Source organism: Hemiscyllium ocellatum, chromosome 9 (genome assembly GCF_020745735.1).
Source record: "Hemiscyllium ocellatum isolate sHemOce1 chromosome 9, sHemOce1.pat.X.cur, whole genome shotgun sequence".
Classification (NCBI taxonomy): domain Eukaryota; kingdom Metazoa; phylum Chordata; class Chondrichthyes; order Orectolobiformes; family Hemiscylliidae; genus Hemiscyllium; species Hemiscyllium ocellatum.
Genome location: NC_083409.1, coordinates 28,291,964 through 28,311,491, shown reverse-complemented (window position 1 = coordinate 28,311,491; position 19,528 = coordinate 28,291,964). Strand labels below are relative to the sequence as shown.

The following is a 19,528-nucleotide window of genomic DNA, read 5'->3' as shown; positions in this document are numbered from 1 at the left end:
CATGAGGGAGGACTTGGCTAAAGTAGACTAGAAACAAATATTTTATGGTGGGACAGTTGATGAGCAGTGGAGGACTTTCAAAGCAATTTTTCAAAGTGCTCAGCAAAAGTATATTCCAGTGAAGAGGAAGGACTGTAAGAAAAGGGGTAATCTGTCATGAGTGTGTAAGGAAAAAAGGGAAGCTATCAAATTGAAAGAAAGGCATACAAAGTGGCCAAAAACAGCATGAAACTAGAAGATTGGGAAAATTTTAAAGATCAACAGAAAACCACAAAAACAGCTATAAAGAAAAGTAAGATAGAACATGAGGGGAAAAACACTAGCACAGAATACAAAGACAGATAGCAAAGGTGTCTATAAATATATAAAATGAAAAAGATTGGCTAAAGTAAACATTGGTCCTTTAGAGGATGAGAGGGGGAATTTAGTTATGGGGTATGATGAAATGATCGCGGCATTGAACAAGTATTTTGTATCGGTCTTCACAGTAAAGGACACTAATAACATGCTGGTAATTGACAAGAAGATAAAGGTAGGTGAGGACCTGGAAACAATCATTATTATGGAAGAGGAAGTATTGGACAAGATAGTGGAGCTAAGGATAGATAAGCCTCCTGACCCTGATGGAATGCGTCCCAGGATACTGAAAAAGATTGCAGGAAAAATAACAAATGCACTGGCAGTAATTTTCCAAAATTTGCTGGACTCTGGCACAGTCCCAGCAGATTGGAAAACAGCAAATGGGATGGCACTGTTTAAAAAGGGAGGTAGACAAAAGATGGTGAATTATCGACTGGTCAACTTAACCTCTGTAGTGGGGAAGATGATTGAATCTATTATCAAGGAAGAAATAGCAGGGCATCTTGATAGAAATTGGCTCGTTGGACAGACGCAGCATGGGTTCATGAAGGGCAGGTCATGCTTAATGAATCTTTTGGAATTTTATGAAGACATTATGAGCAAGGTGGACAACAGGGATCCAGTGGATGTGGTGTACCTAGATTTCCAAAAGACCTTCGACAAGGTGCTGCACAAGAGGCTGCTGCATAAGATAAGGATGCATAGTGTTATGGGTAAAGTATTAGCATGGGTAGAGGATTGGTTGACCAACAGGAAGCAAAGAGTGGAGATAAATGGCTGGCTATTCTGGCTGGCAATCAGTAACTAGTGGTGTGCCTCAGGGATCAGTGTTGGGACCACAATTATTTACAATTTATATAGATGATTTGGAATTGGGAACCACATGTAGGGTGTCAAAGTTTACAGATGACACTAAGATGAGTGGCAGAGCAAAGTGTGCAGAGCACTGTGAAACTTTGCAGAAGAACGTGGATACATTGAGTGAGTGGGCAAAGATCTGGCAAATGGAATACAATGTTAATAAGTGTGAAGTCATCCATTTTGGTAGGAGTAACAGTAAAAAGGATTATTACTTGAATGGTAAAAAGTTGCAGCATGCTGCTATGAAGAGGCACTTGGGTGTCCTTGTGCATGAATCACAGAAAGTTGGTCTGCAAAAGTAATTAGAAAGGCAAATGGAATTTTGTCCTTCATTGCTCAAGGGATTGAGTTTAAAAGCAGAGAGGTTATGTTGCAGCTGTACAGGTGCTGGTGAGGAGTATTGTGTACAATTTTGGTCTCGTTACTTGAGAAAGGATGTATTGGCACTGGAGGGGGGTGCAGAGGAGGTTCACTAAGCTGATTCCGGAGTTGAGGGAGTTGGCTTATGAGGAGAAACTAAGTAGACTGGAATTATGTTCATTGGCATTCAGAAGAATGAGCGTGGATCTGATAGAAACATGTGATAGAAACTGTTAGAAGAGCAGGGAGAAAATAAAAGCTGGATGAATGTACAGGATTAGATCCATGAATTCAGAATATTAAGTTCAAAGATGGAAAGCGCAGAAATGCCATGGAAACTCAAGCAACATGCCTGGGGGTGAATATGCCCAGATATTTTCTTATTTGAAAACATCATTCCAAATAAGATATTTTCCATAGTGACACTTTGATCGATTCTATTCGATTTCTAATCTAATCTTAAAGATTGACTTCCAGTTTAGAATTCTGCTTTCAGTCTATTTATGACAATGTTTTCAAATTCACTGCTCCTGATCTACAAAAATATCTGCACTTATCATAAAGATGCTTGAACTGTGCCCCTTATGGTGCCAGAGAAACATGGCAGGGTCTGCTTTTAACTTAAGACTACCCAATTTTATATTTGGCAAAGGTTCTAGCTTTAAAGTTGAAAGAATTCCTATTAATAGGAGACTCATAGGTGGTCAAACAGTAGCAGTCCAGAAAGTGATAGAGAGCAAAACAGAGGGCGTATTTTAACAAAAGTAAGAAATATTGTATAAATCAGGAATACCACTAGAAGCAGAAGGCCATGTGATCAGGAAACCTTCATGCCATGATCAGATCAGAAGACAAATGAACAAAAAATGCCAAGCAACAAGAACTATAAAGCTGGAGAGAAGTTGGGGTGCCAAAAAGGTGCCAGATAGGGGACAATCAGCCTATCACATAAATGAGTACATATTGAAAAGATGTCCCTAATAGGACTTGTAAGATTAAAGCAAGGCTAACTGGCACAAGGATTTTAAAGAAGATCTGAGGTATCAAGATATAAGGTTAGATTTACCAATAGCAGGATAAGTAAGAAATGTTGACTTGTTTGGTTTGTTAGAAACAAATGCCTGAGAGTGTGGATCAATGATATTAAAGCTGCATTTTTGCTTTATATTTGGAAATTTCCATCACTGAGGGATGACAGGAACATGGAACTTGTTGGCTACAGCAATGCTTCTCATGAAAATATCTGTGTTAGGTGTCAGTGCAGGAAGGTTTTTATTTTTTTTGTGGGTAAGTGGGGTAAATGCTGTCTTTTAGTTTGGGCACCTAAAAAATCAGAAGAGTAGAAAAACATACTTTAGTAGTGGAGACTCTTACTCTTCATGAGGCTGTAAATTATGGCATTTTTCTTAGCAAAAATATTGGAAGAAATGCTAAAAAGAGATACAGCACTGCTACATTGATAAAAAATCACGATAAAATAACATACACTCAATGGATTGTGTGAATAGAAAAGTCAGGATCAATAAAGATGGAGAATAGAAAGATCTTCATATCGATATAGGTGGATAGAAACAGTTAGCAACCTAATTGTTTTACAAAGAAAATAGCAAATTCTGAGAAAATGTTGGACATAACCTGGGAAAAGGACACTTGGAACTTTAATGTGCAAAGAAAAAATTGAATATAATTCAAATAACTCCACAAAGGCAGGTATCCCATCACTCTTTATTTACATGCGCATAGTACAATGGTACTGACCCAACTAGCTTAGAGGCAGGTCCTAGAGTAAGCAGGGCCTCCAACACTCCTCTTTATATGTTTTTTTCAATAAAGAAAACCAAAATGAACAAATATCTTCCCTAGAAAGGGGGTGGGGGAGAAGAAAAAGGAACTCTTCCTCCCCCAAAGCACAGAGACCAGCAACAGTAGTAGCAGGAACACACTGACTGTGGCCTAGTAAGCACAGAGCACCCCTCTTTATATTTTTTTCTGTTTATTTTTTCTTTTTTTCTTCTTTTTTTCCTTTTTTTTATTTAACCCCCACACTACTGCCTAACTGCGGTAGTGCTTATTTTTTCCCCAGCACCCATGTTGTGTGTGTGCAGGTGTGAGACACAGTGGAAGACACAAGGTGCACAAAATCTTTATTCAGTTTCCACCACCAGGAAGAAAGGAAACACCCAAGTGGCCAGTGACAAGCAGTACCCTTCACCTCAAAGGGCAATGCTGTGTGATCAAACAGTGAAGGGGAGGGAACACTCCTCTTTTTTTTGCTTTTCTTCTCAGAGTGAACCGGATGTTAGACACACCTGCTTTTTTTTTCTTTTTCTTTTTATTACTTTTTAACTCCCACACTATCGCTTAACTGCGGTAGTGCTTATTTTTTCCCCAGCACCCATGGTGTGTGTGTGTGCAAGTGTGAGACACAGTGAGAGACACAAGGTGCATGAACCTTTATTCAATTTCCACCACTAGGAAGATAGGAAAACACCCGAGTGGCCAGTGACAAGCAGTGCCCTTCACATCAAAGGGCAATGCTGTGTGATCAAACAGTGAGGGGGAGGGAGCACTCCGCTTTATTATTTTTTCTCTTTTTAAATTTTTTTTACAGAGAGAGACACAAAGTGCACGAATCTTTATTCAATTTCCACCACCAGGAAGATAGGAAAACACCCAAGTGGCCAGTGACAAGCAGTGCCCTTCACCTCAAAGGGCAATGCTGTGTGATCAAACAGTGAAGGGGGAATCTTCTGTTTATTTTTTTTAGGTATAAGTTTTATTTTTTTTCTTCTTTTTTTTCCTGAGTGGTAACACTCCTGTACTCTTTTTTTTAAACCCCCACACTACCACCTAACTGCGGTAGTGCTTATTTTTTTTCCCCAGCACCATGATGTGTGTGTGCAGGTGTGAGACACAGTGAGAGACAAAAAGTGCCCAAATCTTTATTCAATTTCCACCACCAGGAAGAAAGGAAACATCCGGGTGGCCAGTGACAAGCAGTGCCCTTCACATCAAAGGGCAATGCTGTGTGATCAAAACAGTGAAGGGGAGGGCAGGGACTAAACCAAAATGGAGTTGGAGGGGGAAATGATGCACTCCACACTCCTCTTTATTTTTTTTTATTTTTGTGTGTGTGCGCAGGTGTGAGACACAGTGAAAGACACAAAGTGTACAAATCTTTATTCAATTTCCACCACCAGGAAGATTGGAAAAACACCCGAGTGGCCAGTGACAAGCAGTGCCCTTCACATCAAAAAGGGCAATGCTGTGTGATCAAACGGTGAAGGGGAGGGCAGGGACTAAATCAAAATAGAGTTGGAGGGGCACACTCCTCTTTATATCTGTCAGCCAGAGCTCCCTTATTGGACCAGGTTAACAACCCCAATCAGAGAAATCATACTCTATGAGGTCCACCTAGCTGACCTCATTCTGATCATTACAATAATCTGTCACTTTGTATGTTTTTTAACAATTATTGATTGATTTGTCTAAAATTATAAATTTTTATCATCTAATATAATTGAAGGAATGCCTCAGACCTAATGAAATGAGGGATATGTTAATTAAGAGACAATTGAGTTTGAATTGATTTTATAAAAATGGGGAGGTAGTAATTTGTGGAGTGATGTTTTATGCAGTGTGGTAAGCTGAAATAAAGTTCTCACCTAAAAGTGTAGACTTGAATTTTGTTTCAATATAGTTATCTTTTGGAGTTTAACACAATGATCTTATGAAGTTTATGAAATGGTCTTTGTTTGGCGTGGGAAAGCACAGCTGGAATAGATGTGGTCATCAGTACATTTTGATTTATTTCAGTACTATATCAATTATTTAGTTGCAATGTATTGATATATTACATTTTTAGCACACGATGAGAACAATGTCCTAAAGTATGAAGTAAATTTAGATCATTGACGAAGTTAATATGGCAATGACCGTGTTTTTACATTGTAGCTTTTACATCCACATCATTCACATTTTCTGCGTGTAGTCAACCGTTATTGCAAACAAGTTAATTTGTTTGTGCCATGCTAACAAATTAATATACCTGTGCCACTGGCAACTTAGTTTGCTGGCAGTCATGACAGTTTGGCACAGTTCATTTTGTGATTGGTTTTGGCTATGCTTTCATCTATGCTAGAGTAGCACATTGATATTTTTTAAACTTCACTGGCAAGGATTCAACACAAGATGGTTTCTTGAATATTTTAGATACACGTATGTTGAGAGTGTGGTGCTGGAAAAGTACAGTAGGTCAGGCAGAATCTGAGGAGCAGGAGAATCAACATTTCGGGCAGTAACAATAACAAAATAATACTGACTAAAATTTGTTTCTATTATATTGGGATTCGTTTTGTTAGCACCCTGATCATCGACCCAGCCACTGATGACAACATTCCCCAAACCTACCTTTTTATCACTGGCCCAAGGGCCACTCATCCATCTCAATGACTTTCATTGATCAGAGTCACAAGTCAGTGACAGCTTGTCATCACTTGAATAAGAGGCTTATTATCAGGCCCAGCTCAGGCTTCTGTTCATTTACAGGGATTTTTGCATGGTGAACCCAAAGATGGTTATATCCAAATTTTTAGGCCTTAGAATTAAAAGAGAGGAATCAGACTTGCAAAACAACTAATTTTTCATGATTGTGCTTCATCTGGTTTTGATTAACATTACAAGGTAGTGGCCATCCTAACTTTCTAACTTACTGTGTTGCCTGGCACAGATTGTGTTTTTAAGGATTAAAATATAACAAAGATGAATAATTTTGCAAGTGTGACGTCAAGATATCTCCCAAGTGTCTTTTCACTAGCACCTGGCAAACTCAGTTAACCTTTGTCTCCATCTAATTCATTCAATTAAAAATTGTTTGCTCGATGCTTCTATAATCCAGCTGCTATATTTGTTATAGGGAGGAGGTAAACCTATGGTTTTATAATTTTTTTAAACAAACTGTCTTATGATACTTGGTGGTAAAATGAATATAAAGCAATTAATAGGAATTCCAATGAACTGTTAAAACATAAACAAAAATACAAATCGCTCTGCTATAATGCGACAGTTACATTTCTCGTGCTATCAAGAATTATGCTATGGAAAACTGCTATAGAAATTTGTGCTGCAGAAGATTGTATACCCAATCAGTGGAAAGTTTGCATTATCCAAACAGTGTCTGCAAGTTGTTAGACCATAAGGAATAGGAGTGGAAGTCAGGCCATTTGGCCCATCGAGTCCACTCCGCCATTCAATCATGGCTGGTGGACATCAATAAGACCATAAGACATAGGAGTGGAAGTAATCATGTTAATCATGTTATACTAGAAGGATCTGTACAGAACATAAAATGCAGGCAGATATTGTGTAAAAACAACAGGGCAGTAGTCAGTCTGTGTGCTGTGTGCAGTTATGGTCACCTGGACACAAGGGAAGCATCGCCCTGGAGATTGTGCTGAGGATGAGCTATAAAAGTTGAACTCATTCCTCAGTTGTTTGAAAAATATGGAAGGATATGGATTTTTCAACTATGAATAAATGTCTGCTAAGAAGTAATCTAGAGTTATATAAGATCGTAGAGAGTTGAAAATTACTTTGACATAAATTGTGAGTGTACAACAAAGATGTTCAAGTTCAAATTAGTAAAAGATAACTTTAAAACTAGAAGTAATAAGTTTTTCATGCACAAAGTAGTTTCCTGGGTCGAAGAGTGAAGGTGAAAACCTCAATTCATTTTAAAAAACAAATGTTTGCAGCAACCTGGGAGTTTGAAGATTATTTCAATCAACTAACTAAGTTGGCCTTCCTCATCCATATTCACCAAGACAGTGAATCTTTCTTGGTGGTATGTTGAAAGGTGTATTGGATTTCAAATGTTTTAAAAGCATGAATTGTAGTAAATGCCTAGGAAAACTTTGTAGGGCTAATGGATAAAATGTTTATCCTATTGGGTTTACACAGGCAAAGGAAACACATCAATACAATTAGTTTCTTTATGATTTCAGAACAGAAGGTATAGACTTTTAGTTCAGAAGATAGAAAAGTTTCTCCTGGCAGGAGAATCAGATCAGTTCAGGGGAACCAGTCACTTTAGCTGAAGTATTTTAGCAGAAAGCTTCCAAAGTAGGAGACTTTGGACAGAAGCCTTCAAGTTGGTAGAATTGAAAAAGATTATGCCATCAGAACTGTGAGGGGTTCATACCAGTTGAATCAAAAAGGAATTGTAAAAAAGAATTGGGTTTTAAAATCCAAGGGGAAAAGTAGTACTGGAAAGAGTCAGTTAAGAATTAAATAACTGAAGTAGGAGTGATATTGGAGTGATGTAGGAGTGGTGGAGCCTCTGCAACTCATGGTGTTGTGAATCAGATTGAAACTTTGTTTTGATGTTCGTGCTAAGATCTTTCTGTCCTCTCCAAACGTAGCTTTATTTTTGTAGGTAGGAAACTTTTATGTTCTGTTACTAAAGAACATCCATAGCCTCATGTTTCAGTGACCAATTACCATGTTAACCAAGTGCAAAAATTCAATATATTATCTAACAAACCAGATTTTATTTTGGGATCTGACTTGCCTAGTATTACAATCAGTTACATCAAAGCAGAATCTGAGCCTGTCCTCATCTGATGATCATACACAATTGTCTTATGATTATTTTTCAGCACTCCAACTGCTGCATAGATTGGGGATCAAGCTGAGCCACTACGCTCAGTACAACCGGACAAATTTCTGATCTGGGTTTGCACTTGGTATATATTTTGTCTCAGATTGTTAGCTACATTTAGGGAAATAATATGTATGCGCCAGTTATTGTTTATTTTAGATAGGAGCAAAACAGTAACGGGAAATGGAGAAAATTATGAAAATTGATTATGTACCTCTGAACAGCTGAAGCAAATATTAAAATTAAGGAATGATCTGCTCTGATCTAACCCAAAGAGAGGAAAATGGAAATAATCATTTTGCAAACTACTGTTCAATATCCAAACTTAATTTCCTTTCTAAGGACATGAAAAGATCGTCACTTCCTGAATCTGTGCTCATCAATTCTGAATGGACCTCTTTAATGTTAATGATGTTCTCTCTTTGCACCTTCTCAGCAGCTGTAACATTGTATCCTGCACTCTGTTTGGTTACCCTGATGCATTTGTATACTATGATCTGTCTGTAAAGCACATAAGACAACATACTCTGTACCTCTGTTCATTGGACAGTAATAATCAATCAAATCAAAGTGGTGAAAGGAATGTTACATAATTGGAACTGGCAAATGTTAATCCTTGATTCAATATCACCAGAACAGAATAACTGGTTCTCTCATCTTATTATGGTTTGTGATACTTTGCTGCACATAAATTTATAGTTGTGTTTGTCTTCAAGACAATGATTTAACTTCCCAAAGGAACTCATTGATTTTTAATGTCCTTTGTAATCTTCTGAATAACGAGAAAGTTGGTTTATAAATGCAAATTTGTTCTTTTTTGTGGTTAAAATTCTGGGACATAAATGAAAACAACAAAGTAAAAGGATGAAGAAGGGAATAAGAGTCAGGCAGGCTGGGAATATTGCATTTAACTCATAAGCATTTTAAAATTGCTTATTTGCATGTTAATTAATTGAAACTAACAATGTTGTCATCACTCCAATGGAAGAGATCAAATTGGAGCAATTTCCATGATTTTGGAATCACAAATTAATTTGAATCTGATGGTGGTGGTGAAGAGAACCGTGGGGACCAAGCTATGTTTCTTCTTATTTCAGTCACATCAACCTAGAGACTTTTTTCCTGATGGCTTTAGAAATGGTGTTTTTGAAAGGCCACTTCCCACTGTTGCCCTGATCTATTGACAAGATGACACTTGAAACGATGGTCATCCATTGCTACAATTTTTATATTCATCAGCTATGACTCCTAAGGGACCACTGATTGAATTATCTCCCTGTAGAAATCTATTCACTAGTGACAACTGTCTCGTATTGCTTCAGGAAACACTTAAGCTAATGGAATTCACACCTCAATGGTCTACCATCCTATCTCACCTATATTGACATCCAGGCATCAATTTGTCCAGACTGTAAGCACATCTCTGTCACTTAGCCTGCTCTCATGCACATTTTATCTGCCACTCTGGATCCTCATTCATGGTTTCTCTTTCCCTTTTTCTCTTCACCTTTACTGACATTTTAGCTTCTTTTGCTTCTTCACCTTCATGTATTCTTTCTTCATAAACAATTATTCTTCAGCACTCATATCTTTCATCATTAAAACTATCCCAGCCCTTGCTACAGCTAACCTGCTGCCAAAACCTTTATCTGTTACTTTTTTACTTCGAGACTGAACTGTTGCAATTTGTCTGGACTCCAAAGTTCTATCTTTTACAGACTTGAGGTCATTTAAAAATTTTGCTGCTTATGTCTTATCTCATGCCAGGTCCTGCTCGCTAATCACCCTTATGCTAACTGATTACTGGTTAAGAAACAGCCTGATTTAAAAATTGTTAGTTTTTAAATCACTCCACAGCCTCTCCCCTTCATAACTTCTTTTTAAAAAAGGTCAGACATTAATATTCCACCTAGCGAGTTTTGAGAAGATTTGAGGCACAGGTTGAGGTTCTGGATATAAGTTTGCTTGTTGAGCTGGAAGGTTTGTTTTCAGAGCCTCCAGTGAAACACTGGTGTTATGACCCACTTTCTATTTGTGTTTAGGTTTCCTTGGGTCAATGATGTAATTTCCTGCGGTGATGTCATTTCCAGTTATTTTTCTCAGACGATGGTAAATGGGATCTAAGTCGATGTGTTTGTTGATAAGAGTTCTGGTTGGAATGCCATGCTTTGAGGAATTCTGTTTGGCTTGTCCTAGGATGGATGTGTTGTCTCAGTCGAAGTGATACACCTCATCTGTATGTAAGAGTACGGGTGATAGTGGGTCATGTCTTTTTGTGGCTCGTTGATGTTCATGTATCCTGATGGCTAGTTTACTGTCTGTTTTGTCCATTATAGTGTTTGTTACCGTTCTTGCAAAGTATTTTGTAAATGACGTTCATTTTGCTTCTTGTCTGTATAGGATCTTTGAAGTTCATTAGCTGCTGTTTTAGTGTGTTGGCAATGTTGTGGGCTACCATGATGTCAAGAGGTCTAAGTAGTCTGGCAGTCATTTCTGAGATGTCTTTGATGTAGGGGAGTGTGGCTAGGGTTTCTGGACACAGATTGTCTGCAGGTTTGGGTTTGTTGCTGAGGAATCGGCAGACTGTGTTCATTGAATATTTTCTTTTTGAATACGCTGTATAGGTGATTGTCCTCTGCTCATCATAGTTCCTCTGTGCTGCAATGTGTGCTGGCTTGTTGAAATAATGTTGTAATGCAGCTTTGTTTGTGGGAATTGGGATGATTGCTTTTATACTTCAGTTCTTGGTCCGTATGTGTTGTTTTCCTGTAGACACTGGTTTGGAGTTCCCCATCAGCTGTTCGCTCTACTATCACTAGTATCCTTACATACAGATGAGGAAGGACTCCACTTCGACTGGAACAACACATCCATCCGAGGACAAGCCAAACAGAGACTTGCATGAGAATTTGTAGAAGAATGGTATTCCAACGCAGAACTCTAACAACAAACACATTGACTTGGACCCCATTTACGATCCTCTGAGAAAAAGAACAGGAAATGATGTCACCACAGAAAATGTCATCAACAACCCAAGGAACATAAATAGAAAGTGGGTCATAACACCACTCCTTCACCGGAGGCTCACTGATGATGTTACCTAGTATGGTGACAAATTGTTTGAAAATAAACTTCCAGCTCAGCAAGCAAACTGACTTCTAATATTCCATCTTTTCAGAACCATTGGATGTCTCAAAACCATACTTCTGGTGTAGTCACTTTTGAAATTTCAGAAACACTCCTCTAGTCTTACACCTCCCTGTGGTCTTTATACTCTGCCAATTATGGCCTTTTGAACATTTCCCATTTTAATTTTCCAACTATTCATGACTGTATCTTCTACTGTGAAGATCTTCAACTCTGGAACTTTCTCCTTGGTTATTTCAATCGCTGTTTCCAACTACCCTGAAATTTCTATACGTGACTTGGTGTGGATGCTTCAAATTCAGTTTGGCTCTTTGGAACTTGGTTTCTCTCTCCGCAGATGGTGTCTGATCTATTGCATTTTTCTAGCACTTTTGGACGTTGGATTTGAAATAAAAGCTCAACATTTGCCTCATTTGCAAACTGTAATGGAAGTTTTGGTTTCTATCAAAATATTTTTTAAGATCCTTCATTGCAAATTTCATGTGTACGTCCTCATTTCTTTTTCTTTTTAAATCCTATGCCCACTTTTTATTTAAAGGCAAGTATATGGGTAAAATTGTCATCCCCTGTTATTACTCCTTTTCATCCCTGCAGCATCACCAGAGGCAGGATGTGTCATTACACAATGACAAGTTTACACAGGGAATTGCCATGATAAATGTTGCAAGTTAGGTGAATTGGCTATGCTAAATTGCCTGGTATTCAGGGATAAATTATAATAATAGAGTAGGGGAAAATGTCTGGATGGGTTACTCTTCAGAGGGTCGGTGTGGACTTGGTGGGCCGAAGGGCCTGTTTCCACACTGTAGGGATTCTATGATTCTATATGAAATTAAATGTAGGATTACATTATATTGATGTTCATTCTTGCAGTGATCCCCATTTCAGTTGTTGTTGACACGTCGGTTATACCTACGTGGGCGTTAGACTGGCGTTACACTTTCTGAGAGGGGTGGAAATATGAGTTGGCAGGAGAGAAATACAAACAAAAATGTACGCCAGGGGTGCCACCACTCCAACGCAGAAGATGGGGGAAACGTTTAGGGCGTATTGCTGAGAGAAGCAGTGTGGTGGGCTGGGTCATCTGCCTCGTTGGTGGTTTCCCCTTCCTGTCGGTGCAGCAGGATCAGGGACCGGGTGCGGATGAGGGTTTTGTTGGCAGTCGGAGGGAGGTGGTCGGTGGTCGGTGTGCGGGCACCGCATTGCCACATGATCGGTGAAGAGGCAGCGGTGCGCGGGACGGTCACATTGAGTGAGTGAGTGAGGAGCCGAGGCCCTGGAGCGCGAGCCGCCAACCGACCGGGCGCGAGCGGCTGGAAGCAGCTGGTGAGTGAGCGACAGTTGGAGCCGCGGGCTGAGGGGAACGCGGTTTTTTAAAAAAGGAAAAACAACAACGGCCCGGCGGGAGGCCCGAGGGCCGAGAACGGCACCGGGATGTCGTCGGTGAAGGTGATGGTCCCTTCTCGTAACCGGACAGTGACGAAACCGTGAAACGTGCGGCGGCGGCCCCCTTCCCACGCCCGCTCACTCGCCCAGTGAACACAACGCCCCATTGACCTCCCTCTCGCCCTCATTCTCATTCACCGGTGAACCCCGTGCCTCCACTCCAGCCCCAAAACACACCACCCCCACTCCCCTCCCTCACACACACCCCCCCATACACTCCTCCCCCCCACACACACACACACACAGCCCACACACACCCCTCCCACCCCACCACACCCCTCCCCCTAACCCCACACACACCCCCCACACACTCCCCTCCCTCACACACACACACCCACACACACACCCCCCCACACCCCACACACCCCCCCCCACCCCACACACCCCCCCCCACCCCACACACCCCCCCCCCCACACACCCACACACCCCCCCCCCACACACCCACACCCACACACACACACACACACACTCCCGCTCCCCCACATTCCGGCCCCCCCCCCCCACACCCCCCCCACACTGACGCCCCCGCACACTCTCCCCCCCCCGCACACTCTCCCCCCCCGCACACTCTCCCCCCCCCCACACTCTCCTCCCCCCTCCCACACTCTCCTCCCTCCTCCCACACTCTCCCCCCCCTCTCCCCCCTCCCCCCCTCCCCCTCCCCCCACCCCCCCCCCTCCCCTCCCCCCCTCCCCCACCCCCCCCTCCCCTCCCCCCCTCCCCCCACCCCCCCCTCCCCTCCCCCCCTCCCCCCACCCCCCCCCCCCTCCCCCCCTCCCCCCACCCCCCCCTCCCCCTCCCCCCCCTCCCCCCCCCCCCCCTCCCCCCCCCCCTCCCCCTCCCCCCCCCTCCCCCCTTCCCCCCCCCCTTCCCCCCCCCCCTCCCCCTCCCCCCCCTCCCCCTCCCCCCTTCCCCCCCCCCCTCCCCTCCCCCCTCCCCCCCCCCTCCCCCCCCCTCCCCCCCCCCCCCCTCCCCCTCCCCCCTTCCCCCCCCCCCCTCCCCTCCCCCTTTCCCCCCCCCCCCCTCCCCTCCCCCCTTCCCCCCCCCCCCCTCCCCTCCCCCTCCCCCCCCCCCCCCCCCCTCCCCCTCCCCCCCCCTCCCCCTCCCCCCCCCTCCCCCCTTCCCCCCCCCCCCTCCCCCCTTCCCCCCCTTCCCCCCTTCCCCCCCTCCCCCCCTTCCCCCCTTCCCCCCCTTCCCCCCTTCCCCCCCTTCCCCCCCCTCCCCCCTCCCCCCCCTTCCCCCCCCTCCCCCTCCCCCCCTTCCCCCCCCTCCCCCCTTCCCCCCTCCTCCCCCCCTTCCCCCCTCCCCCCTCCCCCTTCCCCCCTTCCCCCCCCTTCCCCCTTCCCCCTTCCACCTTCCCTTCCTCCTTCCCCCTCCTCCTTCCCCCTCCCCCTCCCTCCTTCCCCCTCCTCCTCCTCCTTCCCCCTCCCCCCTCCTCCTTCCCCCTTCTCCCCCCCACACTCTCGCCTCGTCCTCCTCTCCCGCACTCTCTCCCCCCGCACTCTCTCCCCCGCACACTCTCCCCCCGCACACTCTCCCCCCGCACACTCTCCCCCCGCACACTCTCCCCCGCACACTCTCCCCTCTCCCTCCTCCCCCCCCCTCCTCCTCCCCCCCCTCCTCCTCCCCCCCCCTCCTCCTCCCCCCCCCCCCCTCCTCCCCCCCCCTCCTCCTCCCCCCCTCCTCCTCCCCCCCTCCTCCTCCCCCCCTCCTCCTCCCCCCCACACTCTCCCCTCCTCTTCTTCCCCCCCCACACTCTCCCCTCCTCTTCTTCCCCCCTCCCCACACTCTCCTCTCCTCCTCCCCTCCACTCTCCCCTTCTCCACCCCCACCACACTCTCCCCTTTCCCACCCACTGAGATGAGGTGGGGGTTGGGGGAGGGAAGATTTGGAAACTAGTCATGTTGATGTCAAGTGGTTGAAGGGTCCTGAGGTGGAAGATGCGGCGCTGTTCCTCCAGATGTCAGGTGGCTTGGATTTGTCGGTGGAGGAGGCCCTTGGTGGGGTGGGAGGGGGAGCTGGTGAGCCACAGGGCAATTGTGGTGCTGGTTGTGTGTATCCCAGAGATGTTCCCTGAAACACTCCACAAGTTGACATACTATCTCCCCGATGTAGAGGAGACCACATCGAGAGCAATGGACACAATAGATGAGGTGGGTGGGTGTCCAGGAAAACCTCTGCCGGATGTGAAAAGATTCTTTGGGGCCTTTGGTGGAGGTGTGGGTGCAGGTTTCACACCTCTTGCAGCAACAGGGGAAGGTGCTGGGTGAGTTGGTGGGGTAAAATCAAGGACTGCAGATGCTGGAAACCAGATTCTACAGTAGAGTGGTGCTGGAAAAGCACAGCAGTTCAGGCAGCATCCGAGGAGCAGAAAAATCTATGTTTTGGGCAAAAGCCTTTCATCAGGAATTCGACATTGACGTTGGTGAGGGCATGGACCTAACGAGAGTCACAAGGGAATGGTCTCTGCACAAAGTAGAATCCATGTCCGGATATTAGTCTGTTGGAAGGTGAGGACCGGAGATATGGGAAGTGGAGGAGATGCGCTGGAGGGCATTGTTGATCACGTGGGAGGGGAAATTGTGGTCCTAGGCCATCTGGGATGTCCTGGAGTGAAATTGGTCCTTCTGGGAGCAGATATGGCGGAGGCAGATGAGTTGGACCAAAGGGTCTTCAAGAATGACTCTTCACCCTGCCCTCCCCCACTTTGCCTCCGCTGCCTCCACTGCCCCCTTGCTCATCACTGCCTCCTTGCCCATTCTCCTTACCCAACTTTGCTCTGCCCAACTCTCTCACCCACACCCTCCCCACTGAACCAACACCCCTGTCGCCAATTTCCCTTAAGCTCACCACCTACCCTCATTCCTCCTCTCCCCAATCCTCTGATTTTGCTCCCTCATTCTTCTCCACTTCATTGCCTTAAACCACTTCATTTTCTCTGTCCCCACCCTAACCCCGACCTACCCATTCTCTCTCCCCACCTCCCCGATCACTATCCTCCACCCTCAATCCCAGAATTCTGTAGTAGCACACCCAGAATTGTCTCCAGTATTCTAGCTTAGTTTATCATTACTTATTTACTCTTGTTCTCTGTGCCCTATTCAGAAAAAATTGAAATGCTATTGGCTTTGTTAATCTGCCTGCCCTGAAGGAGGTTGACAAGATGGATGCTGAGAATATGTTTATCTTGTGAAGAGATGTAGAATTAGGGGGGCACAAATTTTCAAAAAAGTTCTCCCATTTGATGGAGGTGAAGAATTCTGAGTGTTGCTAATCTTTAGAATTTGCTACTTCAGCAATTAACAGAGGCTGAGTCACTGAATATGTTTAAAGGCTGAATTAGACAAGCTTTTCATCTACAAGGAAGTTGAAGTTATGGGTAGCAAGCAGAAAAGTGGAGTTAAGGCTACAGATACACCATGATGTTTTTGAATGTTGGCAGATCAAGCTTTTAGGGGCTGAATGACAGAATAAAAAAATCCCTGTTTAATTTCATATAGTGTAGACAACTCATCCAAGTTGACTAGTCTCACTAAATAGAATTCCTTAGTTTAGAATTCTTGAAATTTTTGTTTTTGTGGTATTGAGTGAATCAACAACTTTTACAATTAAATTATAAGAATCAATTCGATTACATAATAGTAGTGGTTAGCATTAAATAATTAACTTAGTTAATTCAGCTATGTACAGTGACAAATCTACTTTGGAGTAAGTGTTTAAAAATTTATCCAGCTAAAAATAAATATTCAGTTATGAATCCACCAAAACATAAATTAAAGATATGCAAACAAGTAACATGAACAAGTTGTACCTTCCATCCCAGTATAAATTTGTAGTTTCTGTCTTGGCTCAGCGTAAGAGGAATTGTCTTTTTGGGAGAATTCAAATTTACGTACTTTTCAAAAATAATGAAGTCTGCAATATGTCATGTATGAAGGTTAACTTTAAAGAGAACTTCTGTTGTATGTGGATCTGGAAAAGTAATACCTTCTGTTGTCATTGTTAATTCATCTTGAAAGGGCGAATTCTTGATGTATCAAAACAATTTAATGGTAAACAGATTTCAGAGTGCAGCATCAGTGTTAGCAGGTGCACTGTTCTTAATGCCTCCCTGTGCTTGCAGCAAAATTTATTTATGAATCTGCCTTTGGCAGAAATTCAATTTCTGTTTTGTATTTGAAAAGAATAAACATTTTTAGAATTTGTATTAAGCATTTTTAACACTCGCTTATTAATTTTTTTTATAACTGAGAAAGATATTTAGAACATTTACGGGAAATGTAAATAGAATGGGTATGTTTCTGTTGTAAGTACAAGTCTGTGAATAGAAATTATAAGTTATTCTGCAGCAGGCTTCATGTTATTTCTACTGCTTGATTCTAACACCATATATACTCAGGAGATAACTCTGTGAATTCTGGACATGTCCAATTTCTACTCTCATTGAATAAATTTTAAAATTCTCCATGATTTGGAGGTTCTGGTGTTGGACTGGTGTGGACACAGTTAAAAATCACACAACAGAAGGTTACAACCTGGTGTTATGTGATTTTTAACTTTAACATTTTTAAACAGCTTGGGTTGGGTTGATTAGAGTGTCTTAACTAGGTAACTCTGTACAGATCATTTAAAACATGTTCAGTGAATCCATTGGAACTGCTGTCACATTTTAAATTAATTTGACACTTCCTTGGAGTTATATTTTGTGTGCAATAATACGAATAGAGTGATATGCTTTTTCTGGTTTTGGTCCATGGTCCATGACAGAGCACTTAACAAGAAGGACTGTAAAGTTGAACACACTTTCTCTATTTCTTCATATTTCTGCCTGGAGAGTGGCAACACTGTACAATACTTTTCACTGTATTTTGTCACAAAATACATGTGACAATTAATAAATGAAATCAATCAAATCAAATCAGGACTGACCCCTAGAATTGTACCAACTTGACTAGGGCTTTCCTGTGTTATTTGCTGTGTGATTTTCTAGATTTGCAGTTTAATGCACCCTCATTTAACACTGACTTCATCCTTGCCTTTCATTTATCAAGGTTTTGAGCCTTGTAGTCTCCTTTTGCATAAGCCTCAATATTGTGAAGCTTGCTTGAATTTATTCCTTGAATAAAAAATGTTTCAAGACTTGTGTGTTCTTTCTTTTGTATAGGCTTCTGAAATACCAGCTTAGCATTCCAGGACTAGAGGATAATTGGAATCTAACCATTTCAGCCCAAGGATATCACTTCGAGTTCTTCATGGAAATGTCCTAGGCTCAACCACCTTGAACCTCTTCATCAATGGCCTTCATTGGTCATAAGGTTAGAACTGGGAATGTTCAGTGATGATTGAATACTGTTCTGTTTCATTTGCTGCTATTCAGATAATGAGGCTGCCTGTCCCCAAGCAGCAACACCTAGACAACACTCAGGCTTCCACAAATGATTGGCTGTTCTAGGCAATGACTGTCTTCAACACAAGTGCCTGGCTAGCTCCCCATGACATTCAATGACATTACCATTGCTGAATTCTTACCATCAAAGTTCTGGAGATTACTGTAATCAGAAGCTTAACTGGATCAAGTTAAGATCATAATACTGGTGCCAAAAGAGCAGATCAAAATCTGGGCATTTGAGCAAATTACCTGACTCCCTAAAGCCAACATAGTGCTGTTCCTTCATTTTCCATGGAAGAAAAGTGCTGAAGCTCCTTATTGAGGAGTGCCGTGGGAGAGACTTACATGGGCTGTAATGTAGTAGAAAGTGAAGATTGCAGATTCTGGAGATCAGAGTTGTGAGTGTGGTGCTGGAAAAGCACAGCAGGTCAGGCAGCATTTGAGGACAGGCAAATCGACGTTTCGGGCATAAGCCCGATGAAGGTCTTATACCTGAAACGTCGATTCGCCTGCTCCTATGGGTTGTAATGTGTCAAAATGCATTTTGCCAGGTCAGTTAGGGATCAGCAATAAGTGATGGTCCTATTGCCAATAACCACATTCCATTAATTAATTTGTGAAAAAGAAGTATTGTCATCACCTCTAGTTTGCAGTCTTTGTTCCCAGCCCATATCCCATAGTTAGTATCCATCTTGATTTCCTTTCAATAATCCAACACTGTCACAACGCACCCATTTTGCAACCCCATTTTCTCTTTTTATTGAGATCAAATCATGTTGCAATACTCTGTTTTCAGGACTGCAGAACTGAAATCCTTCTTGTCACTTAGTGTTTCCTACCGGCTATAAAGCTCAACCTTTAAAACTTAATTTTGTGCATTTTCTAATGATTTTTGATTGACTTCAACTTGGCTCTTTTTTAAAAATCTTGATGCTGTGCTGCAAAATGGAACTTCACCCTTCAGCTAGGTTTCTTTCTAGTGAGAAAGGGAGGCTACTTGCATAGACAGATACTTTAAATGAGATGTAGTCAATTAATGAGCTGATGTGAACAAATTGTTGAGCCCTCATTTAAAACTGAATTGTATTTAAATTCCTTCTGTGTAATGTTAAGGTTTATGATCATTTTGTAGCTGCAGGAAAGATTTTTTTTTTTTGCAGTTGTTTTTGCAGTACCACCTATTCTTTAAAGTGTGTTGCTGTTAAGCTGAGAAGTGACTCTACATCATTCAAAGGAGAAAGTGAGGACTGCAGATGCTGGAGATCAGAGCTGAAAATGTGTTGTTGGAAAAGTGCAGCAGGTCAGG

The 19,528-nt window shown here is 42.9% G+C and overlaps 1 protein-coding gene across 5 annotated transcripts in view; it reads left to right on the top strand.

Annotated features, from left to right (window-relative positions):
* Positions 1 to 12,478: 12,478 nt before the first annotated feature.
* The window catches only part of fam20b (FAM20B glycosaminoglycan xylosylkinase), a 161,036-nt gene continuing 153,986 nt past the window's right edge, over positions 12,479 to 19,528 (top strand). For 4 of the 5 annotated variants that reach the window (XM_060829661.1, XM_060829660.1, XM_060829657.1 and 1 more), the window contains exons 1-2: positions 12,483 to 12,712; positions 17,998 to 18,148. The gene's annotated coding sequence lies outside the window, so the exon portion shown is untranslated. Of the gene's footprint in view, positions 12,713 to 17,997; positions 18,149 to 19,528 lie in introns of all 5 variants that reach the window. The other variant, XM_060829662.1, reaches the window with a different exon arrangement.